The 26111-nt window shown below is 40.3% G+C and overlaps 1 protein-coding gene across 1 annotated transcript in view; it reads left to right on the top strand.

Moving 5' to 3' along the window:
- The window catches only part of H6PD (hexose-6-phosphate dehydrogenase/glucose 1-dehydrogenase), a 604336-nt gene that overhangs the window by 291800 nt on the left and 286425 nt on the right, over positions 1-26111 (top strand). Inside the window, exon 2 of the mRNA XM_044062799.1 lies at positions 9677-9737. The gene's annotated coding sequence lies outside the window, so the exon portion shown is untranslated. The remainder of the gene's footprint in view (positions 1-9676; positions 9738-26111) is intronic.

The raw sequence follows: 26111 nt of genomic DNA, 5'->3' as shown, positions 1-26111 counted from the left end.
CTACTACTTTATTGTATTGTTTGCATAATTCACAGTGCAACAGTCTTTCCACATTATTTTGCCTTTCACTACACAGGCCCTCTACCATGGTGTACATCACATCCAGCAACAGGATCTGTGACTTTTTCCAGTTCTGTTTACAGTACCTACATTTTTCAGTTTCTCCGACATTTGACTTTGTAAACCAATGTGTATGTAATCCAGTATCCTGGGACACCATTATTAACCTGTCGTCTTTTGGTAACAATTCACCTCTCCTTAATGATTCCTGCAACTTTTTCTCATTGAATGTGGCTCTAAAATCACCATACTTTGATTCCGCCAAATCTCGGACAATATAAAGGTGTTCAAGAAGGTCTCTATGCTTACCGTTATATTTGTGGACTTTCTAATATCTTTTTCCTTCTGGTCTGATCCCTTTCCTTAGATTCTTTCTTTTGTTTTATGGCACATTCAGTTGCTCTCTTATTTTTGTCTGCTTCTGGGTTGATTTCCATTCCTGCTTGATTCCAAATTGTTTCTGTTAAACTAAGCGAAGGTGTTATCGTAAACCGCAAATACAAGTCTTTTTGTTTTATAGTATCCAACCAACCATTATCACCACCTGTAACAACAGAGATAGTAATGCTGGTAAATCGGTCTGTGCAAACAAATTTCAGGTAAAGTAAGACACACTTTGGAATTAAAATAATTTAAATTAAGAATAATCCCTTCGTACTGCCAACTCTAAATTATCAAGGGCTGTCATCCCTAATCACAGCAAAGATGTGAAAACAATGAATTCAGTAATTCTTTAAAGTAACAGTTACTGTAATCAGCTCATTCAGTTAAAAAAAATATAAATAAAATACACTATAAGATTTCCTAAATTGTTGGTCGAGTACATATTTATTCCTGTACAATTTAGTTGCCAGATTTTTATTTCCTTTTTTTTTTTTTTTTAGTCATTTTTGCCCAGTGCCCACTGCCAGTCAGGTCTCCCCTTCATTAGACATATATTGCCTGAGGGAGACCAATCATCGATGCTGTCAGCCATGAGTGTGTGCTTTACTCTCACCAGCATCTCTGCTCTGGTATCCCAGCAATAAATGCTTTTTCTATTTTTATAGGATCATAGGAAGTTGCTAGGCTATTGGACCTGAGGTCCTTACAAGCCTAGCTAAGAAATTAGCCCATGTTCCAACATTTCAGCATGCAATGCCACTGTCCAGCAGGGAAATGGGTGGAATCCCTTGGGTGTATTTTCTGTTCCGCATCCAGTTATCCAGGTTGCGCTTAAAAAGGGTTAATGAGGTACGCTACGTGACGTGGAGAGGGAGTCTCTGGGATACAAATCAGTCATGCCAGCAACTCCTATTGATGTCACTGACCAGGTTGAGGTCACGCCTGTGGGTAACTCGAGTGGAGCTTGACTTAAGAATATGAAGCAGTCCCATCAAGGCAGGTCTGAGATTGCTTTGTATGCCAGACAGAGGTCATCTTTGAGGAGTCTGTAGGACGTTTAGCCTATCTGTGGAGAGTAGATGTTTGAGGCCCTGGATTCTCCTGGTGAGGAACCTCTGTGATCTCTTTGTGAGGTACATGTTGAAAGGGGCATTGTACTCAGTAATTGGTCTTATAAGGGAAGAATACAAGGATGTCATGACCACATTGTCCCTTGATGAGATACCCTTAGTAATGATGTGGGTCATGTAGAAAGCTTTCTGTACAACAGAGGCAATATGGTGGTCAAAAGTCAGTTTACTATCAATCTGGGTGCCCAAGTCCCTCACGACTGATTGTGTCCTTATGACCTTATTATTAATGTGATAATTTTTGGGGACTTCAGTCTCTCCAAAGGGGATGATGGTGCATTTTTTGGCATTCAGTTTGAGGCCATGTTTCTGACACCAGTCAATTGTTTTTGCTGAGACTCTGTTGGAGGATGTCCACATCACTAGGAGAATTGATGACAGCACCCAGCTTGCAGTCATCTGCAAACTTGGTCAGCCATAACCCGGTTTGGCCTTCCCCTCAGAAAAGTATATCCCAAATAGCAAAGGTCCCAAGTCCGATCCCAGGGGTGCATCGCTTGTTACGGGTCTACTGCTTGAGGTAGCATCCCCTATTTTGACTAGGTGGGTTCTGTCAGTGAGCCAGGTTGCTACCCATCTGGTAACATGTGGATTGATGCCTAGTTGAGAGAGTTTATGTATTATACCTGAGTGGAGAATAGGATTGAAGGCTTTGGCCAGGTCAAGGTAGGCGTTGTGCGCCATCTTCCCCTCATCCATGGCTTTGGTTGCTGCCTCAAAAAAGTCGATCAGTTTTAACAGGCATGACCTCACCTTGACGAAGCCAAACTGTGTGGGACTGAGTGTTTGGAAGTTGCCAGTGTCCTTGTTAATGAGGTCCATGATACTCCATTCCATGGCCTTGCAGATCAGGCTGGTTAGGATGATGGGTCTCTAATTTCCTGGATCTGCGGAAGCTCCACCTTTGTGTAACGGGATGATGATGGCTGTCCTCCAATCGGCTGGGATGAAGCTGGTACCCAGGCTTTGGTTGAATAGGGTGTCTAATGGTGCTGCAAGTTCCTGCCTGAGTTCATGTAAGATGCAGCCTGGGAAGTTATCGGGTCCCATGGAGGCTATATTTTTTTGCCTTTGAGAGGGAAGAGATGACTTGCTCCCAAGAGATAAGGGAAGGGGGGCAGGTACTGGAGATGTTCTGATTTACTGATGGGGCAGGCAGAGGGATGAAGTTTTCACTGAATCTGTCTGATGCAGGTTGTCTATATCTACAGCGTCTGTGTATATGGTGTCCTTGACCACCAGTTCTGAGTAGATCTGGATGCTTCCTTTGAGATTGCGGATATATGTTAAGAAGGCCTTATGATTGTCTTTAGTAGATGTGGCCAATTTGGACTCGAAGTTTGCTTTGGAGGATTTCACTAGTGCTCCTGTTCACTTGTTCACATTTTATTGCCAAATTGCACCCTTGGTGGTGATGTAAACCCTTGCCCCATTAGAAGGGTCACCTTTGCACCCTGTTCTGAGCATGTGTGCTCCCATGTGTACCAACAGTATCTGCTATCACTAGCTTGGTCAGCCATGTTCCATCTTTCTGGCACTGAATTCCTGCATCTTGACATGCCTGTTGACATCAAAATAGCATTGTGAACTAGGCAGAAATAATCACCCCCCCCCCCCCCCCCATTATGCCTGAGTGGAGGATAGTGTCAAAAGATTTGGCCAGGTTGAGGCAGGCAGTGTGTACTTATTTGACCTATGCGTAAATTTATGTGTAAATGTATGTCCTTTGCTTTAGTGACTTTTTTGAAAAAGTCCACCAGGTTGGGTATGCATGACACATACTCCCAGCCTGTGCTGTCTAGTGTCTTTGCCCTGACTGTAATTATCCTCCATCTCTGTATGCCAACATTGCAGGCTAGTCTTCTTTCTCTTGATTTGCAGAAAATGTGCTTCCTTGGTGGATGGGGGCACTTTGGACATGAGGACGGGCTCGCTATCCTAGTACAATATGTGCTACTGCTGCAAAGTTCTAGCTCCCCAATGGACAGTGTGTACATTCCCCACCTTCTGAAGTAAAGTAGCCCAACCAAGAGAGAAAAGAAGGATATCCCAGTTGTAGACTCATCAAAGAGGAACACCTTCGCCATCAAATGATATGGTATGAGTCTGTTGCTTCTTGCCAAAGCATTATAATTCCTTGTCTATTTGGTACATTTTGGTACCTGTACTGTTACCTGCTTCCTTTTTTTTTTCTTGTGGTCTGTCTACTGCCTTCCTTGCTTCATACATTGGATACTGACCCAACCTTCTCTAGCAAAAAGTTTGAGAGAGTCATTCAAAGTGTACTGCAGGGGACAGACTGCCGTCAGCAAGTGGTGAGTTCATTAGTAAGTATATTATTTAGAAGAAGAGCTCAACTTGAGTAAAGCAAATACATGAAAAAAATATTGTGTGTAAGTGTCAAGCCATGCTTTTTGGGATACAGCATTCGGAGACTGAAGTATGTGAAGGCATGCCTTTCTGAAGTTCACCAAATGAGGAATTTGAAGACAGTCAAACTCTTAGTTTAGTAGCAAGAATAAAGTCTGTGAACTAAAAACAGATTTAATACTGTTATCTCAAGTTGGATTCATCACAGTCAGGTCATGCTTACCCAGCTGGTGGACTTTTTTTGAAAAAGTCACTAAAGCAATGGTCAAAAAGTACATGCTGCCTGCCTCAACCTGGCCAGTCTGGGCTAATTAAGTTTGCAGTTGACTGCAAGCTATGAGCAGTGATTGAATCCTCAAAAGACTTGGCCACCCTACAGGAAGGTTTGTCCCAAATGAATAAACTTGTGCCAGACTCGTGAATTGAAGCCAAATGACAAAAAATGCATTTTAGTATTCACAGGGAACTACCACATTGATATGCCCCTAAGAATCGACCAGTTAGGGATTTGGGAACTTATGTGGGCAGTGACCTGGCTTTTGAACAGCCTCTATCTGCTGTGGTGAGGAAATCCTTCTATACTGTGCAGCTTATTAACAAAGGGATCAACCTCTAGGACGAAGCTGGGCTTAAAATGGTCTGCATGGGCAGTTAGCCTTGTACGAAACTATGAATCTGTTGAGCTGGAGGTCATCAGTCTCTTCTTCCAGTCTAAGACCGTATTTACCATTAATTACAAAAATAAGCAGTTTTCCTATTAAGAAATAAATCGAAAAATTATTCTAAAGAGGTTGTAAAACACCAGTGCTATACCAAGAAAGGCACAAGAGTCCTTCAGAAAACATAGGAAGTATTAGTAAGGCATAATTTGGCCTACTGTGGCATATTTTGGAGGAGGCACATACTGTAATAACCTAGACTAGAGGGATGCCAGTGAAAGGCAGCAGGGAAATGGTGACGTGTAAGCTGAAAGTTGTTATATCTAGAATAACTAGGGGTCCAAAGGGGGAAAGACTTTATTCTGTTTATGTATTCCATTCTTAGTTGTATGTATAGACTAGTATTACACTTATTATCAGCCATCACCTAGGCTGGAGTCAAAACTTGCACATAGGTAAAATGTCTGCTACAGAAATTACACATTTCGTTACATATAAAATTTATTGGAAGACGTGACTAAGGAAACTACAAACTTCATCACAGAAGCTCTCGTAGGAAGATGCACAGAAAATATTTCTGTACAATCGGCGTAATCATTTAGTGTATATGGGACATAATCATTTAGTGTATATGGGACATAATCATTTAGTGTAGAGGGGACATAATCGTTTAGTGTAGATGGGACGTAATCGTTTAGTTTAGATGGGACGTAAACGTTTAGTGTACATGGGACATAATCATTTAGTATAGATGGGGCATAATCATTTTGTGTAGATGGGACATAATCATTTAGTATAGATGGGGCATAATCATTTTGTGTAGATGGGGCATAATCATTTTGTGTAGATGGGGCATAATTATTTTGTGTAGATGGGACATAATCTTTTAGTGTAGATGGGACATAATCATTTTGTGTAGATGGGACATAATCGTTTAGTGTAGATGGGACATAATCGTTTAGTGTAGATGGGACATAATCGTTTAGTGTAGATGGGACATAATCGTTTAGTGTAGATGGGACGTAAACGTTTAGTGTAGATGGGATATAATCATTTAGTATAGATGGGGCATAATCATTTTGTGTAGATGGGACATAAACGTTTAGTGTAGATGGGGCATAAACTTTTTGATATCTTGAAGGCATAAATAGACTCATCCAAAACTGAAAAGCCATAGTACAAGTTTAGAAAGGGTACAGTGGTAATTGGATGATTTTTTTTTTTTATACTTTTTACTCAGAGAATGTGAAATATGTAGTAGTAGTAGTAATAATAATACCCGTTTCTTAATCACATAGACCCACTGAATACACATTCCTTCTTAGGAATGACATGGAAGCACCATCTAGTTAGATGACTTACGCAAGGACATTCAAAGGGCAAAGAAGAGCTGAGGGAATATAACCTGTACCATAAAAGCTACAGCTCACAGCCTTAAGCCTTTGCTCCATCCGCCAGACAAGTATATACATATATATATATATATATATATATATATGATACAGCTACAAGAAGCAGTGCTGACTTCAGATACAGGACCATGAAAATAAGTGGAGCATCCCCTTGCCATAGAAACAATGAAGTAAACTAGGTGTCAAGCAAAATCTGCAGCTTTGGTACCAGTCAGAGAAAATAAAAGGATGCTGTAGGCATAGCAGTCTTCAAACATATTGTTGTGTTTCTTTCTGATTTTTTTGTCTGTGTTTGTATTTTGTGTATGACGCAGTAATATTAAGAAACATGCATGATACTGCAGGTATTTCCAATATTAAGAAACATGCATGATACTGCAGGTATTTCCAATATTAAGAAACATGCATGATACTGCAGGTATTTCCAATATTAAGAAACATGCATGATACTGCAGGTATTTCCAATATTAAGAAACATGCATGATACTGCAGGTATTTCCAATATTAAGAAACATGCATGATACTGCAGGTATTTCCAATATTAAGAAACATGCATGATACTGCAGGTATTTCCAGTATTAAGAAACATGCATGATACTGCAGGTATTTCCAATATTAAGAAACATGCATGATACTGCAGGTATTTCCAGTATTAAGAAACATGCATGATACTGCAGGTATTTCCAATATTAAGAAACATGCATGATACTGCAGGTATTTCCAATATTAAGAAACATGCATGATACTGCAGGTATTTCCAATATTAAGAAACATGCATGATACTGCAGGTATTTCCAATATTAAGAAACATGCATGATACTGCAGGTATTTCCAATATTAAGAAACATGCATGATACTGCAGGTATTTCTACAGCTAGTCTAACCCTGTCATTGTGCACTTGCTTGCTGTCTGTCTGTATTTTCAAATCTGAATGTAGCTGTTTATACTGTACTTGCCTTTTTGGGGGCTACAATGACATATACTTTCTGAAGCAGGCTGGTCTGATTAATGTTTAGCCTAATTTAGGTATGTATGGACCCTTTATAGCCATAACCTGAGCTGTTTGTGGTAACATTTGTAAAGAAGTAATGCCATTATAATAAAATAAGACCATGGTTGATAAATGAGTGGAGGTATGGAAGGGCAGCACAGTGGCAGAAGGCAGTGCAGTGGTGCAGCAGACAGCTCTTTTGCCTCACAGCAAGAAGTTCTCTGGTTTGATTCTTGGCTAGAGTGCATTCTCTACAGTATCTGCATGTCCTCCCTGTGCTTGCATGAGTTTTCTCTAGGTGCTCCAGTTTCCTCCCACATTACAAAGACATTAGGTAGGTGAATTGTCTAAATTGGACATGGGTGTTAGAGTGTGTGGTATGGAAGAACAGCCGTGGCAGGACTAGCCACCCAGTGATGTGAATTTTGGCTCCGGATGATTGTCACTGTTGAAGTGACACCTCAACTCCATGTACAGAAAATGGAAAAGGGGTTGCGAATGGATGGATGGGATAGGACAGCTGTTGCATTAGAACCATTTCATTGTTTGGTACGTAGTTGACAGTATAGTGATTGCTGACAATCTAATGCCTTTTCAATGTTTACGTGGAATGGGAGGCTGTTACACATCACTGATGCTTTATACCAAGATTAACATGTAAACACATAGTTACAAATTTTACTGACATGACACAGATTATTCAGAGAGGTTTTGCAGTATGGCTACACATAGCTACAAAGTTTACTGACATGATACAGATTATTCAGATCAGTTTTGTAGTGCGGCTACACATAGTTACAAAGTTTACTGACGACACAGATTATTCAGAGAGGTTTTGCTGTACAGCTACACATAGTTACAAAGTTTACTGACATGACACAGATTATTCAGAGAGGTTTTGCAGTATGGCTACACATAGTTACAAAGTTTACTGACATGACAGATTATTCAGATCAATTTTGTAGTACGGCTGCACATAGTTACAAAGTTTACTGACATGACAGATTATTCAGATCAGTTTTGTAGTACGGCTGCACATAGTTACAAAGTTTACTGACATAACACAGATTATTCAGAGAGGTTTTGCAGTATGGCCACACATAGTTACAAAGTTTACTGACATGACAGATTATTCAGAGAGGTTTTGCAGTATGGCCACACATAGTTACAAAGTTTACTGACATGATGCAGATTATTCAGATTTATTTAATTTATACCATTTTAGTTTTAATTGCCCTTTATCAGTATGCAGTGCCATTTTTATAAACTTAAATAACTGGTGAAAAGCTTGTTTACACTTATGGTGTACTGAAAAGGCCACATATGGACAAAACATGTTTAAACCTTTGTATCTGCATTCATGAGCCAGTGTACTGAAAGCACATTTATTTGTTAGGATGATAATGGTATATGTTTCAGGAGTGTGAAACTTTACTCACTTTGTAGGTAGCAGTTAAAGATAGAAAAGGGAGAGAGGCATTGTATAGCTGATGTGTCAAGCACAGTCGGACTAAGAATAATAGGATACCTACTGACAGAGAAACTGGTTATAAGGTAGTGGTGAAGAGTATCTGAAAGAGATGGATAACGTAGGAAGGTGAGACAAAAATTGAAATGTAAAGTGGGGATTAAAGGTAGGAAGGTAATTGCAGAGGAGGAGCGGTAGAAAGGTTTGTTGTGTAGAAAGGGGGTAGATGCTGTAAAGGGATAATGAGATGTATGAAAAATGGAGTTACCCATTTGGTTATTTTTATTTTACTAATAAAATAAGCTCCATGGATTTGCTGTCTGCATTTCTTGGATTAGGATGTGGCTAAAAATGTTCTATTTGGTGTAGATCATGCAATGTGACAGTTCTGATGTCATTGATATATTTACTTCATTCTTAGTTCTGATGTCATTGATATATTTATTTCAGTATTAGTTCTGATGTCATTGATATATTTACTTCATTATTAGTTCTGATGTCATTGATATATTTACTTCATTATTAGTTCTGATGTCATTGATATATTTACTTCATTATTAGTTCTGATGTCATTGATATATTAAATTCAGTATTAGTTCTGATGTCATTGATATATTTACTTCATTATTAGTTCTGATGTCATTGATATATTCACTTCAGTATTAGTTCTGATGTCATTGATATATTTACTTAATTATTAGTTCTGATGTCATTGATATATTTACTTCAGTATTAGTACTGATGTCATTGATATATTTACTTCAGTATTAGTTCTGATGTCATTGATATATTTACTTCAGTATTAGTTCTGATGTCATTGATATATTTACTTCAGTATTAGTCTTTTTCATTATGTTTCTTACTTTGTGCATTAAACACTGTTACGTAGGGAAATAAATGCAATTAAATCTGCTCTGCTGGTCCTGCTTATAAGTAAACTGGTTTATTATCATCTGATTGCTGGTGTACTGATTAACGACCCTCACCCTCATTCAGTGACCTCCTTATAAGGAATGAATTACAACCGTGCTTATCATCACAGATGTAACTGTAAGGGTACAGATTATGTGTTGCACATGTTGTAATATTTGTTGTGTTGATTCTCCACATTTCATTTTGTCAACACTTGATGAATTGTTCCTGTCTTGGTGAACAGTTGGACTGTCAATAACTAATTCCATCTGGTTCTACTTTCTTGAAGGTGCAGAGTTCAATTCTGTATACTGACCCTGAAGTTGAGTGACTCAGACTAAAGAAAAAAGGTAAGATGTTTAAGAAACTAAGAAGTAAGTTGTTTTTAAAGTGATTTTCAATGTTTTTAACTTTACCTTTCCACAACGATATGTGGTGCATAAACTATGGAACAGCTCTTCTGCATATCAGGGATAATTTTTGGTGATTTTTTTTTTAATAAGAAAATCATTTTTTTTAATCTGTTTTTCATACAATAGTATTACTGAGAAAAAAAAACAGCAAACTCTACCCTTAGGGATATTAATGTCCAGTGGGCTTGCATGGTTAACAGTCAAGTAAAAATACAACAGATATTTAGAAATCAGTGATGTAGATGCAAGGAGGTTGCAGCTTCCATGCAGAAATATTTTGTTAGTTTGTATGACTGTTCTTTGACACTGTTCTTTACTGCTATTTTACTTTTCAAGAGACTGAGTTTTAGATTTGACAGGTTTGTGGGTAGTTACTGCACTTGCAGTACAGGGGACAAGTGTGGAACCTAGTGTTGTTTCTGATCACAGAGTAAGCAAAGGAGGGCCGAGGGAATCAAACCCTATACTGTAGGAACTCCAGCTCATAGCCTTAACTCTCTCACCAATTTTAATTGATTGAAATGCAAGACGAGATTAATTGCTATGGATCCATTTTATTGTTTCTCTTTCTTATTTAGGCTTATGATCATATGTAGTTATTAGGCATGTAGTCCAGGAGACCACTGAGGATCATTGGCCAATATTCCATTTGGCTCAAAGCATTGTCTGGTTAAGTGACCAGCTAAGAGTTGCACATTAGGCAAATGGAGTCAGAGAGACTCAAACCCTGGACAGCGGGAAGCAGCTCATTAACAGCGCATAGCCTTAATTCTCTACACTGACAAACTGCTATTACTTCCTGAATTCTAATGCTTCTTTGTGCATCTATTCTTTATCTTTTTTTTATTTTATTTATTTATTTATTTATTTACTTTTGCATTTTGACTTTTGCCTTTGCTTTTTGGCTATCATCAAATAGTCATGAATGCCTGCATTTCGGAATGAATTTGAGCTTTTGGTTCAGGAAAGGTCTTGTTTTTGTTATACAGTATCTAAATGCGGATTGTAGGACTCGTCTGTTTAACCACTGTGTCATACAGCCTGCAAAGAAGCACCTCCCAATCTTACTGTTCTTCGGTTCTCCTCCAGCCCAGTCCTCTAAATTGTTTGACAGTTTCAGTATGATAACTACTGGGGGTGTTTTGGTACTAAATTAAATGTGATGATAATATCCTCTCTTCAACAATGCCAACAAATTACTTGACTGCTTCGATTGACTAAGTACACGTTGTCTGATTATTTGAAATTAAAGGTTGTTAAGAAATTTCTACCATGGAGTTAAATTTGAGTCTGTCATTAATTTGTTTATTTATTCTCAGATACTCCCTTTATCCTATTCAGGGTCTCCGGGAAACCAGAGCCTGTCCTTGTATTTAGTGAGTATAAGGCCGAGAACTACAGCCCCTTTGTCATGTATCTATCCAAGCATATGGTCCATCTAGGAAAAACACAATGTTTGCTCATCAAAAAAAATCATTGGTATGAACTCCTTAAGCTTATTAGAGCATCTACAAATTCTATCACCTGTTTTTTCTCGTATATACTTATGCATCAGGATCTCTGCCTACCCTACAAGGTACCAATGACCCTGTCCTACTTGACCTTCTACACATCTACAAGCTGAAAACACAACAAATACCTGCTGTAGAGATCTAAGCCTACTTCATAATATAAAATGCGCTGGCAAGACAGGTTTCGCTCCAAAAGTATATAAGCTTCCACTCCATGTTAAACAGCGTAGCTCCCTCTCTGTCTTTAAACTAGGTCAAATGGATGGATAACTGTAAATTCACATTGGCTTTAGTTCCCATAGTCCTTTATGGACAGAGGAAATAGGTAAACTGCTGTTAAAGGCTTTTAGTGGACTTCTAGATCGATTGCTTAATATAAACCTGTGAACCTATAAACTAATTTTGGATGAGCCTCAGGTCCATTGTAGGACAGAGACACCCGCATTGCAGGACAGGGACACCCACAAACACATACACACACACACACACATACACTGAAACAGTCTGAAGATGTTTAGCTACCTAGCTATAAACTCTATATCAGACTGTCTTGATTATTAATTATAACTTCCTCTCTTATATTGTTTTTTCTGTAGCTGTCCTTTGTCATCTTGCATTTTTTAACTTTTGTGCTTACACTTTTCTGCTGCTGGTTTCATTCTAATAATGTACTGAGTTGACTAAAGGTGCTGTGTTACTCTATATAAATTTATGTATACATTATGTTAACATATTTTTATATTTTTTTGTTATTTTGTTTTGTTTATTTATTAATTTATCTTTTGTTGAGTGGGTTAGTCCCATAAGGCTAGTGGCTTCTTTTCAAAGGATACTTGAGGTGGTATTTATACTTCTGGGGAAAATTTGGTCAGGGCAATGGGGAACTAGCCTAGTCCTGTTTTGATAAGTGCTATGGGATCTTTTACATCCACCTCAGCTACCATAAATCTAGAAGATGGGACCTTGGTTTGATGTCTCACCTGAAAGTGCAGTGTCAGTAATTTGAAAATGAATCCAGTCACTTGGAGTGGGAATAGAAACTGCAGCCTTATGATCTTCCAGCCCAAGGCATGGGTGCTTCCTTTTGAGCCACTGAGACTCTCTTTGCTTTTGGATCATTTCTCTCTGGGCTTCCATGTACATTCTTGTCCTTCTTTAGCTAAGCAGGGGGCTGTCTTGAGGACAGTGTGAGAAAGGGTCCCCTTTTCAACTCCAGCCCCTTCACCCTTATCATTCTACTTTCATAGTGTGGCTCATATGGATTTGGGAGTACTTCTAAGTAGGTTTTATTCATGTTTTGAACCGGACTGTCCAATTTGGTTCATAGGATCATATGAGGTTACTAGGCTAATGGCCCTACAGCCCTTACAAGCCTAGCCAAAGTACATCCCATGTTCCCAAGAATATCAAGGTATTAAGCGGAACTAAGTCAACAACTACTGCCCCTGTCCAACAGGACAGAGGTGAAACTCCAGGGATGAATTTACTGTTTCCCATGCAGTCATCCAAATTACACTTAAATTGGGTCAGCAAGGGGCTCTATGTCACCTGAATTAGAAGTTTATTTCAGAGGAGAAGTAACATCTGTGAGACGTATCTGTCACGCCAGCAAGTCCTGTTGATGTCACATACTAGGTTGATTTCCCTAGAGCGAATGCATCGTGTAACATTTGATTTATGAATGTGCACTATTTCCATTAGAGTAGGATTTGGGGTTGCTTTATATGCAAGGCAGAGGTCTCTTCTGAGTAGTCTGTAAGACACGGAGTATAGTGACAGTGATATCAGTCTGTCAACGTATGACATATACTGAATACCTTGAATTTTCTTTGTAAGAAAATTTTGAGGTCTTTCCAGTTGCTGCAGGTGCCTGTTAGGTACTGTACATACTAAAGGTAGCATTGTACTCCATTACTGGCATGATAAGTGAGGAGAGCAGGTGTTCTGGATGCAGTGCCCTTACTTATGAGGTGGGTGATATAGAAAGCCTTTCTTACCACTGTGGAGGGTGTGGTGGTCAAAGGAAAGGTTGCTGTCAACTTGTGTGCCCAAATCTGTTACTACTGATTGCGTGCTTAGAGTGTTGCTATTAATGTGGTAATCTTTGGGGACATTGTCCATGCCGAAGGGGATGACAATGCATTTTTTTGCATTGCGTTTTAGCCCATCACTTTGGCACCAGTCATTTTCTATGCAAGTCCCTCTTGTTGGATATTAACATCATTTGGGGACTCGATGACTGCTTTGTCAGCCATAGGCCTTATGTTTTAGCCTGTACATCTGAGAAGTAGATTCCAAATGGGGGCCCCAGTACTGATCCCTGTGGAACACCACTGGATCTGTTGGTGGAGGCAGAGTCACCTGTTTTGAATCTGTGCATTTTATCAGTGAGCCAGTTTACAACCCACCTGTCAATATATGGCTTGATCTCCAACTGGGTGAGTTTATCAATGATGCCTGAATGGGGAATAGTGTCAGAGGCCTTGGCCAGGTCCATGTAGGCCATATGCATGGATTTGCCTTCATCCAGGGCTTTGGTGACTGTCTCGAAGAAGTCCACAAGTTCAAGAGGCAGGATCTCCCTTTAACAAAGCCAAACTGGGTTGGATCAAGCATTTGGAGGTCTCTTATATCTTTGTTGTTAAGGGCCATGATTATTCTTTCCATAGCCCTTGCAGATTAGGCTGGTTAGGCATAAGGGTCTATAGTTCCCAGGGTCAGTGGAGGCAGCTCCTTTATGTAACAGGAAGACTGTTGCGGTTTTCCATTCAGCAGGTACAAAACCAGTGCTTAGACTGTAGTGAAAAAGAGTACCCAGTGGTGCAGCTAGTTTCTGTTGTAATCCATTTAGAACACAGCCTGTGATATTATCAGATCCCATTGAGGCTGTTTTTAGGTTTGGAGAGAGCATTTACGACCTTTTGCTTTGAGATACTAGGTGGAGGGTAGGTGGTAGGTATGCTTTGGGGATATGTGGTGGGGACGGGGGGTGAAGTTTTCAATGAACCTGTCAGCTAGTAGGTTGGCTATGCCTGTGAGTTCAGTATGTATGGTGCCACTAACAATCAGTTCTGCGCAGATCTGGAATTTTCCGTTAAGGTTTCTTATGTAGTTAAAGGCCTTAAGGTTATCCTTAGCGAAGTATGCTAATTTGGATTTATAGTTAGCTTTAGAATGCCTTACAAGGTGTCTTATTTTCTTGTTTAAGCCGAGGAGGGAATGCTTCCAATTCAGAGACCATTCATTCTTGCTCTTGGACAGCAATTTCTTTCTCTTATTGTATAACCTGTTAATGGCAGATGTCCATCAGACCAGCTTGCTCTTTCTTGAGGATCTTCCTTTGGTCTTATCAGGTATTGGTGTAAATCCCAATAATAGGTGTCCATGCCATCAGTAAGGGCAGGGGCTTTGAGGGCTGTGAAGCTATTGATGCCGTCACATATTTGGGCAGTAATTTGTTTTAATGGGGGGGGCAGATATTAATGTTACTTCTAATGAGACTGATTTATGATCAGACTTTACTAGGGAGGGACGTACACATGGGGTGCTGCAACAATCTCCCATATTAGTGACCACCAGATCCAGAATTTTTGGCCCCCTTGTGGGGGTGTCAACCAAGTGGTCCAAGGCACTGGAGTTGATGAAGTCCAAGAACCTTTGGGCAAGTGTGTTAGTGCACATGTAATTTACCCAGTCTATGGATGGGTAGTTAAAGTCACATAAAACCAGGGTGTTTGGTTGTATCTTGAGTGAGTCAAGTAGATCCAAGTATGCAGTGTGGGTATCCTGGTACATGGAGGGGGTCCTGTAACTGGCAATAACTTGGAGAGGGGTCTTACCTACAGTCAACTGGACCTGGATTAGTTCAAGGAAAACATTTTGTTTAAACAATCTACAGGTTTATTCATTTTTGATGAATATTGATCCTCCACCCCCTTTAGTTCTCGCACTTTCAGTTTGTGGTCAGACTGTGTGGAAGCCATTATAACCCGGTATGGCTGGGGTGCTTTCCGTGGCCTTAAACCAAGTCTCTGTGACTGCACAGATGTCAGCATCTTATAAGGTGAGGGCTGCTTCCAATGAGTGCAGTTTTAGGTTTAGACTCCCAGCTTTTAGCAGCATAACCTTGAGGTTGCTTCTTGAAGATATTTTACATCGGGAATTTTGTTGTTGTGGTATTGCCTGAAAAAGTCAATATAGGGGAGGCAAGGGCCTTAGCCAGTAACTGAAATCCCAAAGGTGGCAGATGAAGACCATCTGAGGCAAAGCAGTATGGTGGTCTATGTACCATGTCATCCCAGGATGACAGGTACTGCATCCCCTTAGAATGACACCAGAAACTAAGCTAATTGGTAAAATTAATCATTTTTTTTTCTATTGTGGTATCATCTTAGTTGAAGGTAGTATGCTGCTCAAGGCTAGGGACATACCTGCCTATGATGCATATTCAGAGAGCTCAGTCAAGTCTGTCTTCATATAGTCCAGTAAGGTACATTTCAAGTCATTCACACCATCAAACTCAAACGGATACTGTTCTAAACTCATAAACCTATATCTTGTATACAAATATTGCACTAAACTCAAGCAGATATAAAGCAGAAGCTCCACACAAAGGTGGAACAAGCTAGAAGGGCTAATGGGATGGAAGGGCAAGACAGAGGAGTAAGAGAGGAGACTGAGTGAGTAGTATACATGGCAGTAAGAGGAAGCTAGGTGTAAGTCAGTTGGATATGTATTTGGAGTTGAGGTAGTTAAGCATGTTATAAGAGGTCTGAGAGATTGAGTGAGGAGGGAAGGGGAGGGTAAAGGGTGAGCCAGAGCCTGCAGATGAAGGAATGCAATGATCAGATGGTATGAGGCAGGGTGGCTAGGGGACGGGGGAGGAAGGAGAAGTAAAAGGAGGGTTACTAGTCGGGATTGGTGCATGGGCATAACCAGAGACTTTTAAGTGAGTTTTTAGTGCAGTCTTGAAGTGATTGCAAGAAGGTAGTGTGGTATGGGAGGGGGTGTTCCATAATCTGGATATGACGCAGGAGAATAGTGATTCTCCTGATGAGTTCTTGGGTTTGGTCAGTAGAAGTAGAGTTTTGCTGCTGGAGCATAGAAGTCTAGCGGAGCCGTAGGGCTGGAGAAGGTTTTGAAGGGATGGGACTTTAAGAGGATGGTTTACTAACTTTTGATCAAGGGAGAGTTGATTCAGGTGAAGAAGTTGAGGGAGTTAAACCAGTTAAGTTCTCTAAGTGAGACACAGTGGTGGCTGCAATAAGATGCACCAGTGGCAAACTTACCAATTTTATTGTAGCAAGTCTTGAGCTAGTTTAGGTCTGTTTGTCTAAGGTAGGTAAGTATAGGAGAGGCGTAGAGTAAAGTGGAGATTAGGTGGGAATTGGCAGCAGAAATTCTGGCTGTCTTGGTAAGGAATTGTTTGTTTCTGTACAATGCACCTGTTTTTTTGTGAACCTTTTTTATGGTAAGAGAAATGAGAGTGTCAAATCTGAGATTACCATCAGTCTCAACACCAAGTAGTTTGGTGTGTTCTGTTGAGAAGATGACGGTATTGTCTTTGGCTAGAATATTAAAGTGGGGGATAATTGGGTTAGATTTAGTGGGTTGGAAGGTTAAGCACAATATTAAGCAATTTAAAGCAGATCAATGTCCAGATTTATAGGTAAATGCAATGCCAGAACAAGCAGAGTAGAATAAGTAAAATTGTAATCATTTATTGTTCAGTGTTACAATCTGTTTCAGATGCTGCAGAAATTAGTTGCTTTCTAATAGGATGTCTGTTTTGTGTTATTTATGCTGCCATTGCATTTTCTGTTTTATGTCCCTTACTCACCATACTGTGGCAGTAATGATAGAACCTCATCCCAGTCTGTCAGTGTACTAGTGACTGTACATTTTGCTGACTTTGCTGCTTATATGACTTGATTTGTGGACATAAAGGGTATTTGGAACAATTCACATACTTGATTAACAAATGTTAAATAAACAAACAGTGACAGTGATAATATACAGTGAGAGTTCAAAAAGTTTGTGAAAAAGAACAGTGTCAACATCTGTGATGGCTATAAGCTGGGTCAAAAGCAGGTAATATACCTGAGAAGGAAGTTGTTAACCTTATAAGTGAAATCATCAGACCAGCAATGGGGAGGGGGGTGATAATGGAAACCAGAGAATGTAGGTGAATTTTGGCATGGGGAACGGGTGTAGTACGGGGAGAAAGAGGAAGGCAGATTTGTTTGGTGTATTGTGATGAGTACTTAAAGCTTATATGCTCTGTGTCCGTGGAAAAATGTGCTTTCAAGTTTATTTTGAATTCAGTGAGGGACATATTAAAGTGAATGTACTGCGGGTGTGTGCTCCAGAAGTTCCCAATGTGGTCGTTGTGGTGGTAATTACATCACATTTTTGTTCTTTTCTTCTTTAAGATGGCTTTTGGAGGAGTACAGATTTCACGAGAGAAGGGCCACTAATTTAGGAAGGGAAGAGGTGTGTGGGTTTTATGTTGGTAGCAGAATGCAAAGAGAAGCAGACAGAGGCATGTTTGTTTGTGAAGGATATCTGTGTAGATGTCACAGTGGTGCATTTGGGAAGCAGCCAGAAGAACAAATGTTCATAGGTGCATACTAGGCTAATGACCACTGGGGCCTTCTCATCAGTCTATAGGAAACAGAGTACGGAGATAGAGCTTTGAGGTGATCTGTATAGAACATTGTGTTTACACCCTGTAATTGTTTTTGAGGGACCTCTGTGGACGCTGCATTTGTCGGGTCAAGTACATACCAAAGAAGGAGTTAAACTCGATGATGGCTTTGATGAGGTCTGAGTACAGTGACATAATGACTGCATCCAAGATGCCATGCCCTCACTTAGAAATTAAGTGACATAGAATGATTTTCTTACAACCTTAGAAACATGTTGGGCAAAAGCCAGGTTACTACGTACATGAGTCCCCAAGTCCCTGACTACTGTGTCTACTTTTAGGGGTGCTTTATCACTGAGCTAGTTTCTGTAAGTGGATGTGTTTCCAGAAGTTATTGTTATGCATTTCTTGGCATTGACTTTTAAGGTGTGGGTTTGGCAGCAGTCATCTGTCTGCGTTAAACCTTCTTGTAAGCTGTTAGAATCTTGGGGGAGGGGTTCCTTGATTACTCGTAGCTTGCAATAATTTGCAAACTTTATAAGCCAACCTCCCTTGACAGTGGCCTTGACCTCATAAAAATAGATGCCAAAGACAAGTGGACCCAGCACAAAACCCAATGGGACTCCACTGGTGACTGGCCTTTTTGTGGAGATGGTCTCTCCAGTCTTCACTTCTTAAGTCCTGTCTGTGAGCCAGCTGTCTGTCCAGTGAGCTACACAGGGATTTATGCCTGATTCCATGAGTTTGTTTCCTTTGCCCAAGTGTGGTATTGTATCAGATGCCTGAGCTAGGTCAAGGTAGGCACTATGCACAGTTTGCAGTCATCCATTACCTTGGTGACCTTCTCAAAGAAGTCTAGCAGTTTCAGTAGGTATGACCTTTCTTTGACAAAACCAAACTGTGCTGAGTCCAGTGTCTGAAGGTTTCCTGTATCATTGTTAATCATTTCCAGGTAATTCTTCCCATGTGTTTGCAAATGAGACTAGTCTGTCTAATGGGTCTGTAGTTCCCGGGATCCATTGATAGTCCATCCTTGTGCAGAGGAGTGACTGTTCCAGCCCTTCATTCTCTTGGCACAAAAGCTGTGAGAGGCTGTGGTTGAATAGTGACTCCAGTGACATTGACAAGTCATATTTCAGGCTATTTAGGAAGCATCCTGGAATATTATCTGAGACCATCAAAACTGTATTCTTGGCCTTGGAGAGTACATCTAAAACCGTCTCACTACCTATAGTTGAATAGGTTATGTTAGATGGTATTTCCTAGGTGTGGCTGGGGGTCAGAGGGGGACAAAGTTGGAGCTCAAGTTGTTGGCCAGAAGATTTGCTATATCTCCTGGCTCCATGAATATGGCTCCATTTACAAACAGTTTGGTACACTGTCATGTGCTGCCTTTGAGGTTGTGGACATAGCTAAAGAAGGACTTATGGTGGTTCTCGGCCGCGGATGCTATCTTTACCCAAAATTTCCTCTTGGTTGTCTATTTAGTTTGATGAGAGAGTTGTTACCGTTGTTACTCTTATGATTCCTAATATTAGCTATGCCTTCTTTTTTCTTTTATTGTACAACCTGTTAATTTTGAATTCCACTAGGTTGGTTTGTTTTATGAGTTAGTTTTGAGCTTACGTGTGGTAGGCATAGCAACCTCTGTCCAATCACTGACATGGATGTACAGAGCTTCTGTGAATAATTCCTCATAGGCTGCTGTGTTGTCTGGGTTTGGAGGGGCTTGGAATTTAGACAGATCTTAACATAATAAAAGGTAGTTTGCTTTGGAGTAGTTTCTGACTGTTACAGGGTTTGCTAGGGTTACATAATTGATCCTCATTTCAATAGAGACTGCTTTGTGGTCTGTATGTTTGTACCTTAAGTAGGTAAATGCACTAGCTGGTTCAGAGTTCCTGTATTAACAAAGTCTAGGAATCTCTGTACTTGCAAATTTGAGGTCATGTAGGATTCCCAGTTTATAGAGGGATAATTAAAGTCTTCCATGAGTATAGTATTTGGTTTAGTGATGAGTGTCTCCAATAGGTCCAAGTGTGAGCTATGGGTTTCATGGGAGATAGAGGGTGACCTGTAGCTTGCTAGGTATGGTCTGGAACTTTGTCTATAGTAATCTTGGTGTGGAGGAACTCCACCGAGTCCTAATGTTTAACCAGCTGAGAGGTATGCTTGTTATCGATGTAGATTGAGATGCCTTTTTCTTTAGTCACTCTCTGTGCAGTTGCTCTATTAAATGTGTTGACAGCATTGTAGCCTTGCATTGTCAGGATGCTGCTGTGGCTTTAAACTATGCCGTGACTGCAGAGATGTCCACATTCTTCAAGATGAGGAGAGCTTGGGATGACTAGAGCTTCTTGTTTGGACTTCTTGAATGGAAATAGGAATGAAATAAATATTAGAAGAATATATTTTAATAAGTGAACAATATGTCAAACTAAAACTATTAGGAATGAAAGAATGTTATCTGACCTACTGGAGCAACCTTTCTAATTGCTTTTTCCCGGCACAAGTATTCAAGTGGGTCATGCATGTAGGTGCCCTGATTGGTAGATCTCAGAACACCGTGATGAATCATCAAAGATCATCTTTGAGCTAGACGGAGATAGTGCTGTAAAGGTGGAAGCTTATATAGGTCTGTTTAGTAGTAGGGTAACTCGGGTCTATATTAAAATCGCGAAAGCTCACTTTCGCGAATACAAACTGATCGACATATAAAGGTCAAACTCCAAATACAGCGAAGGACAAGAAATGCGAAAATCACAATGTCGAACGTATTCCCGGAAGCAACAGTGCCACACAGTTAAGGTAAACCCAACATAACAAACCTAAACCAAAACGCTATTTAAATCATTTTTTCAGGGGGCAAGCCACCCTGCACCCCCACCCCCCCTTACTTAAATATACCAACTCCGAGACCGCACTACAGAGGGGAAAAGGATTTATTTCCTCATCCCCACGATCACCCTGCTGGCCAAAAAAAGGTCGTTCGACATTCCGGATTCGCTGTCTTCTCTGTATTTGGAGTTCGACATTTATGTGTCGATCAGTTTGCTCACTTTTGTGATTTTAATATAGATCCGGGTAGCTCTGATGAAAGGTTAAACAAAGGTCCCATCTACTGGTGATGGTGGTAGCTCAGGTGGATATAAGAGATCCTATTAGGACAAACACAGTCAACAATGGAAAAATAAATAAAAAAATATGAGCCAGTTTGTTTTCTGAGTAGATAGTAGTAAAGTTCTTTATTGTTAAAAACTGGGCATATTGCATCCCCTTAGCTCTGTATAGTGGGATGGGCGAAAGAGTTAATGAATAGACTAAGATGAGATTCAAGGTTCAATCCTGAGGAACACCTTTGTTTGTAGTTAATTGTGATCAGCAGGCTAAAGCCCCCTTTCTTTTATATTTGCAGAGGTAGCTAGGAAACCAGTTACGACTTGGACTTCTGAAAATCATGGTGCTAAAGCATGTGATTAGGCCGCTTATGAGACACCTTACCTTCTGTAACACTTTTTCATATTAAGAGCTTAAGGGGGATAACAAGTTACTAGGATGTCAGTGTTATCCTAATAGATTGAGCCATGGAGGTCTTTAGCATTTGAATTTGAGCATTAATTTTCTAGTAATTCGGAGTCTGAAGGCTGTGTAGGCAAAACATGTATATTCTGCCATTGTAGTGGTGTGTTTTGTTATGATTTGTATTGGGCATAGATAGAGACAGAAGATTTTAAATAGTTTTGTGAAAGCGAAGTGAGATTCATTAGTGAGGAACGAGGATGTTGATTGTTTTTTGGTTTAAAGCAGGTGATTCATACTTATCAAAAGGTTTTTGGGGTTAGCTGTCAGATCTACAGGGTTCATAGGTGTTTACTAGGCTAATGACCTCAAAGGCCTTTTTAAGTCTAGCAATGCATCCCAAATCTCACACCAGTACCTACCTTCTACATAAAAAAACTTGTACTAAAACTTAAGCCCACAAAGTTTGCTGCTGACATTCCCCCCTGCGAGTGCCTAAAAATAGCAACCAAAGCTCTAGCTTATACAATTTCCATCTTGATTAAACAGTCCTTATTAGAATGCTGTGTTCCTACATTGTGGAAAGCATCCCATATCATTCTCCTCCATAAAGAATGCTCCTCTATTGAGCTCTCCAACTACCACCCCATAGCCATCCTCTCTCCTTTTTCCAAGATACTTGAGAAATGTATCCACTTTCAAGTTTCAAACTCCCTCATAGTTAATAACCTCCTTTTCAGCACTCAACATGGCTTCAGGCCACACCACAGCACTACAGCCACCCAGCTGTCATTCACTAACACTGTCCATCACAATAAAAATAATGGCCTTTTCTCCTGTGCTATATTCCTGGATCTCTCCAAGGCCTTTGACATGATTTCACACAAACTGCTAATCTCTGTTCTCACTAACCGACCCTTTTCACAATCCGATATTGACTGGTTTCATAGCTACCTAAATGGATGTCAACAATCGTTGTTTGGCATAATGGTCTATCTCCTCGACTTCCTGTTACACTTGGTGTATCCCAGAGCTCCATCCTTGGTCCCCTGCTATTCCCATTCTTCACAAATGATCTGTTCACAGCTACCAAGCAGGCCTCACTCATCCAGTATGCAGATGACTCCACCCTCATCTGCTCAGCCCCAGCTATACCTGAACTCCATAAGGTCACACAAGAAACCTTTTCCTCTGTAGAAACCTGGCTATCTAATGCCCCGTTAATACTCAGTCCTAACAAAACTAAACTCCTTATCTTCCAACCCACAAAATCTAACCTAACCATCCCCCACTTTAATATTTTAGCCAATGATAATACCATCATCTCCCCAACAGAACACAGCAAACTACTTGGTGTTGAGATTGATGACAACCTCAGATTTGACTTTCACATTTCCCTAACCATAAAAAAGTTCACAAAAACTAGGGGCATTGTACAGAAACAAACAATTCCTCCCCAGAACAGCAAGAACTTGTGTTGCCAATTCCCACCTAATCTGCACTTTACTGTATGCCTCTCCTATACTCACCAGTCTTAGACTAGAGATTTGCTACAACAAAATTGCCAAGTTTGCCACTGGTGCATCTTATCTCAGCCACCATTGTATCTCACTTAGGGAACTTGACTGGCTTGAACTCCCTCAACTTCTATACCTTAACCAAGTTTTCGTTACTCATTAGTAAACTCTCCTCTTAAAATCCCATACCTCTAAAACCCGCTCCAGTCCTACTACAGCACCAATTTGTTCCAGTAGTAAAAATCAGCTTCTAGTAACCAAAGCTAATAAGTCAGCCGGGAAAGCGCTTTTCTCCAGCATAATATCCAGATAATGGAACACCCCCTCCCCCCACCCGCACTATAACCACCTTACCATCAAGCAAACACTTCAAGGCCACACTAAAACGTCACTGGTTATGTCCATGCACCAATCACGATTAATGTCCTCCCATACCCAATCTCTCTGCCCCCTCTTACACCATCCTCATTTACCATCCTTCATCTCAACTAGTTATTACTTCTCCAGCTGTCACATTACTGCCTACAGCTGACTACCCATCCTCATGTACCATCCTTCACCTCAACTAGTTATTACATCTCCACCTGTCACATTACTGCCTACATCTGATTACCCATCCTCATGTACCAGTCTTCATCTCAACTAGTTATTACATCTCCACCTGTCACATTACTACCTACATCTGACTACCCATCCTCATGTACCATCCTTCATCTCATCTAGTTATTACATCTCCAGCTGCCATACTACTACTACCTACATCTGACTATCACTTCTATACTCAGTCTGTCTCTTCTCATACTCCCTGCTACCGTTTTCCCCTGGAATACCTCTGAGCCCTTCCAGTTTGTTCCGTTATTCTATGGGTACGTCTGTATATATATTAGAATGATTATTTGATTATCTAAATGCCCATAATAGCATCTTTCTTACTTTCTGGCTAGATATAGAATACTCTGTTCCAGACTATGATTATTATTTGTATGTATAACTATTGTCTTCATTTGTGTATTATGTACTCTGTATTTCATTTATTGTCTTATCTTTTAATGCAGAGCTTTTCTCCCCGGCCTCCGCAGAAAGTGGACCTATGTCCAGTCGGAATTTCCTGGTAAATAAATAAATAAATAATGTGGGACTTGACCCATATTTCAGTTGAACAGAAGATCAGGGATAACAGCGGATAGGACAAGGCATCTGTGAGGAGTTGGTCTGCTTCAGGTGGACCCGTTTAGGTTGAATACCTAGCAAGACACAGGTATTTGATAGATATAACTTGGGGCTTTTTTGTCTCCTTGTTTGTTTTCTTTTTTGCAGTATCACTCAGATCTGATACATTTGTATAATGTGGGCATTTTAGAGACTCTGGTATATGGTGATAGAGGGAGGCTACTGGTTATATAATACAGAGCAGACTAGAGATAACTGAGGTACTGTGCATTTCTGGCTGAAATAACCTGTAGTACTAATAGCAGATACTAACCTGTGAACCTACTAGCAGATGGTTGCTGTAGGAAGAATGCCAAATTGGCAGAATAACTGAAGGGAGGATTCAGCATTTTCAATATGGAGCAATACTGCTGCAGAAGGAGAGTGAGTGAGAGTAGGAATGTTGTGGTGGTCTGCAGGGTTTTGATGTGGATGTTGCTATACTGTACAGATACTGCAGATGTACATGCTATAAGAATGTTTTAGTAATCATACACTAACTTACTACAACAGAAATATATGGAGGTTGTCAAGAAGGCTTTACTGTATAATTACCACTGGCAGTTAGCAAAGAGGACTTAAGCTCTGACATGTTAAAGAGCTACTTTCTGTGCCAAGGGTGCAGGGTTTGAATCTTTCCACCTTAATTTGCCTACTGTATAACCTTGACCAAGTCACTTAACCAGACAGTGCGTTGAGGTAATTGGGGGTTTGAGCTATGCTCCTTAATAAATCTTGTGGACTACATGTCTAGTTCATAGGCTGTTACTAGGCTAATGACCATTAGGGTCCTTACAAGCCTAGCCGTGTACCCCAAACCATTTGAGTCCAAGTATCATGGGCATCTATACAGGGGAGCTTGTTAGTAGGGTGGTAACTAGAGATTTGTGTGTGTGTGGCGTTAGTTAGGATAATACTTTTCTTATGTTGATGAGTACCATATCCAGTATGTTTGATCCTCTTGCTGGAGTGATCTGCTCAAATGTGTTTGTGGTGTTTGTGTTAATAAAGTCCAGGAAACATTGTGCCTGTGAGTTTGAGGCAGTGTACATTTCCCAGTTTATAGAGGGGTAATTTAAGTCACCCATGAATAGGGTGTTTGGTTGGATGGTGAGGTCCCTCCAGTAGGTTTAGGTAAGAGGTGTGAGACTCTAGGGGCATAGATGGTGACCTATAACTAGCTATGATATGGTGAGAGACCTTGTATTGTGAATTGCACATAGGTAAGCTCCATGGTATCATCCTGTTTAACCAGACTGGAGGTTTGTTTGTTGCTAAGGTAGATGAGACACCTCCACCTTTGGTCCCAGACTGTGCTGTTGTTGGTCTAAATATGTGGATGGCACTGTAGCCTTGCATTTCTGGAGAACTTTCTATGGCTTTAAACCAAGTCTAGGTTACGGCACAGATGTCTATATCCTACAGACTGAGGAGGACTTGAAGGGTGTGGAGATTTTTGTTTAGGCTCCGAGCAGAGAAGTAACATGTTAAGGTTGCTTGCAGACTTTTTTACTATGTTGGTAGTTTTGCATTTTTGTCATTGCCTAAGAAAGGCTCTAAGGAGCCGGACAAAGTTTTAGCCAATATTCAAAGGCCCATCCTTGGCTAAACAATGTAGCCTTTTGACCATGTCCTGCCATGCTGACAGCTATTGGAGCCCTCTGAAATGATACCAGAAAGAAAGCCAATTAAAGTCAGTCATTTTATGTTCATACTGTCGCATCTTCCATGGTGAAGGTAGACGTACCTTTCTGTGATGCATATTCTGAGAGATCCATTATGTCACTTTTCATATCATCTATTGAGGTATGTCTTGGGTAGTTTACACCCACATGGATGCATCAGTTACAGTTTAAAACCCACAGTCCCCATAGCAACTACTTATAAATTTATATAGTGATTCTTTGTT

This window comes from Protopterus annectens, chromosome 2.part1 (genome assembly GCF_019279795.1).
Source record: "Protopterus annectens isolate FY-2018-M chromosome 2.part1, PAN1.0, whole genome shotgun sequence".
In the NCBI taxonomy this organism is placed as follows: domain Eukaryota; kingdom Metazoa; phylum Chordata; order Ceratodontiformes; family Protopteridae; genus Protopterus; species Protopterus annectens.
The sequence above is the reverse complement of the archived record's forward strand: the minus strand, read 5'-3'. Positions and strand labels throughout refer to the sequence as shown.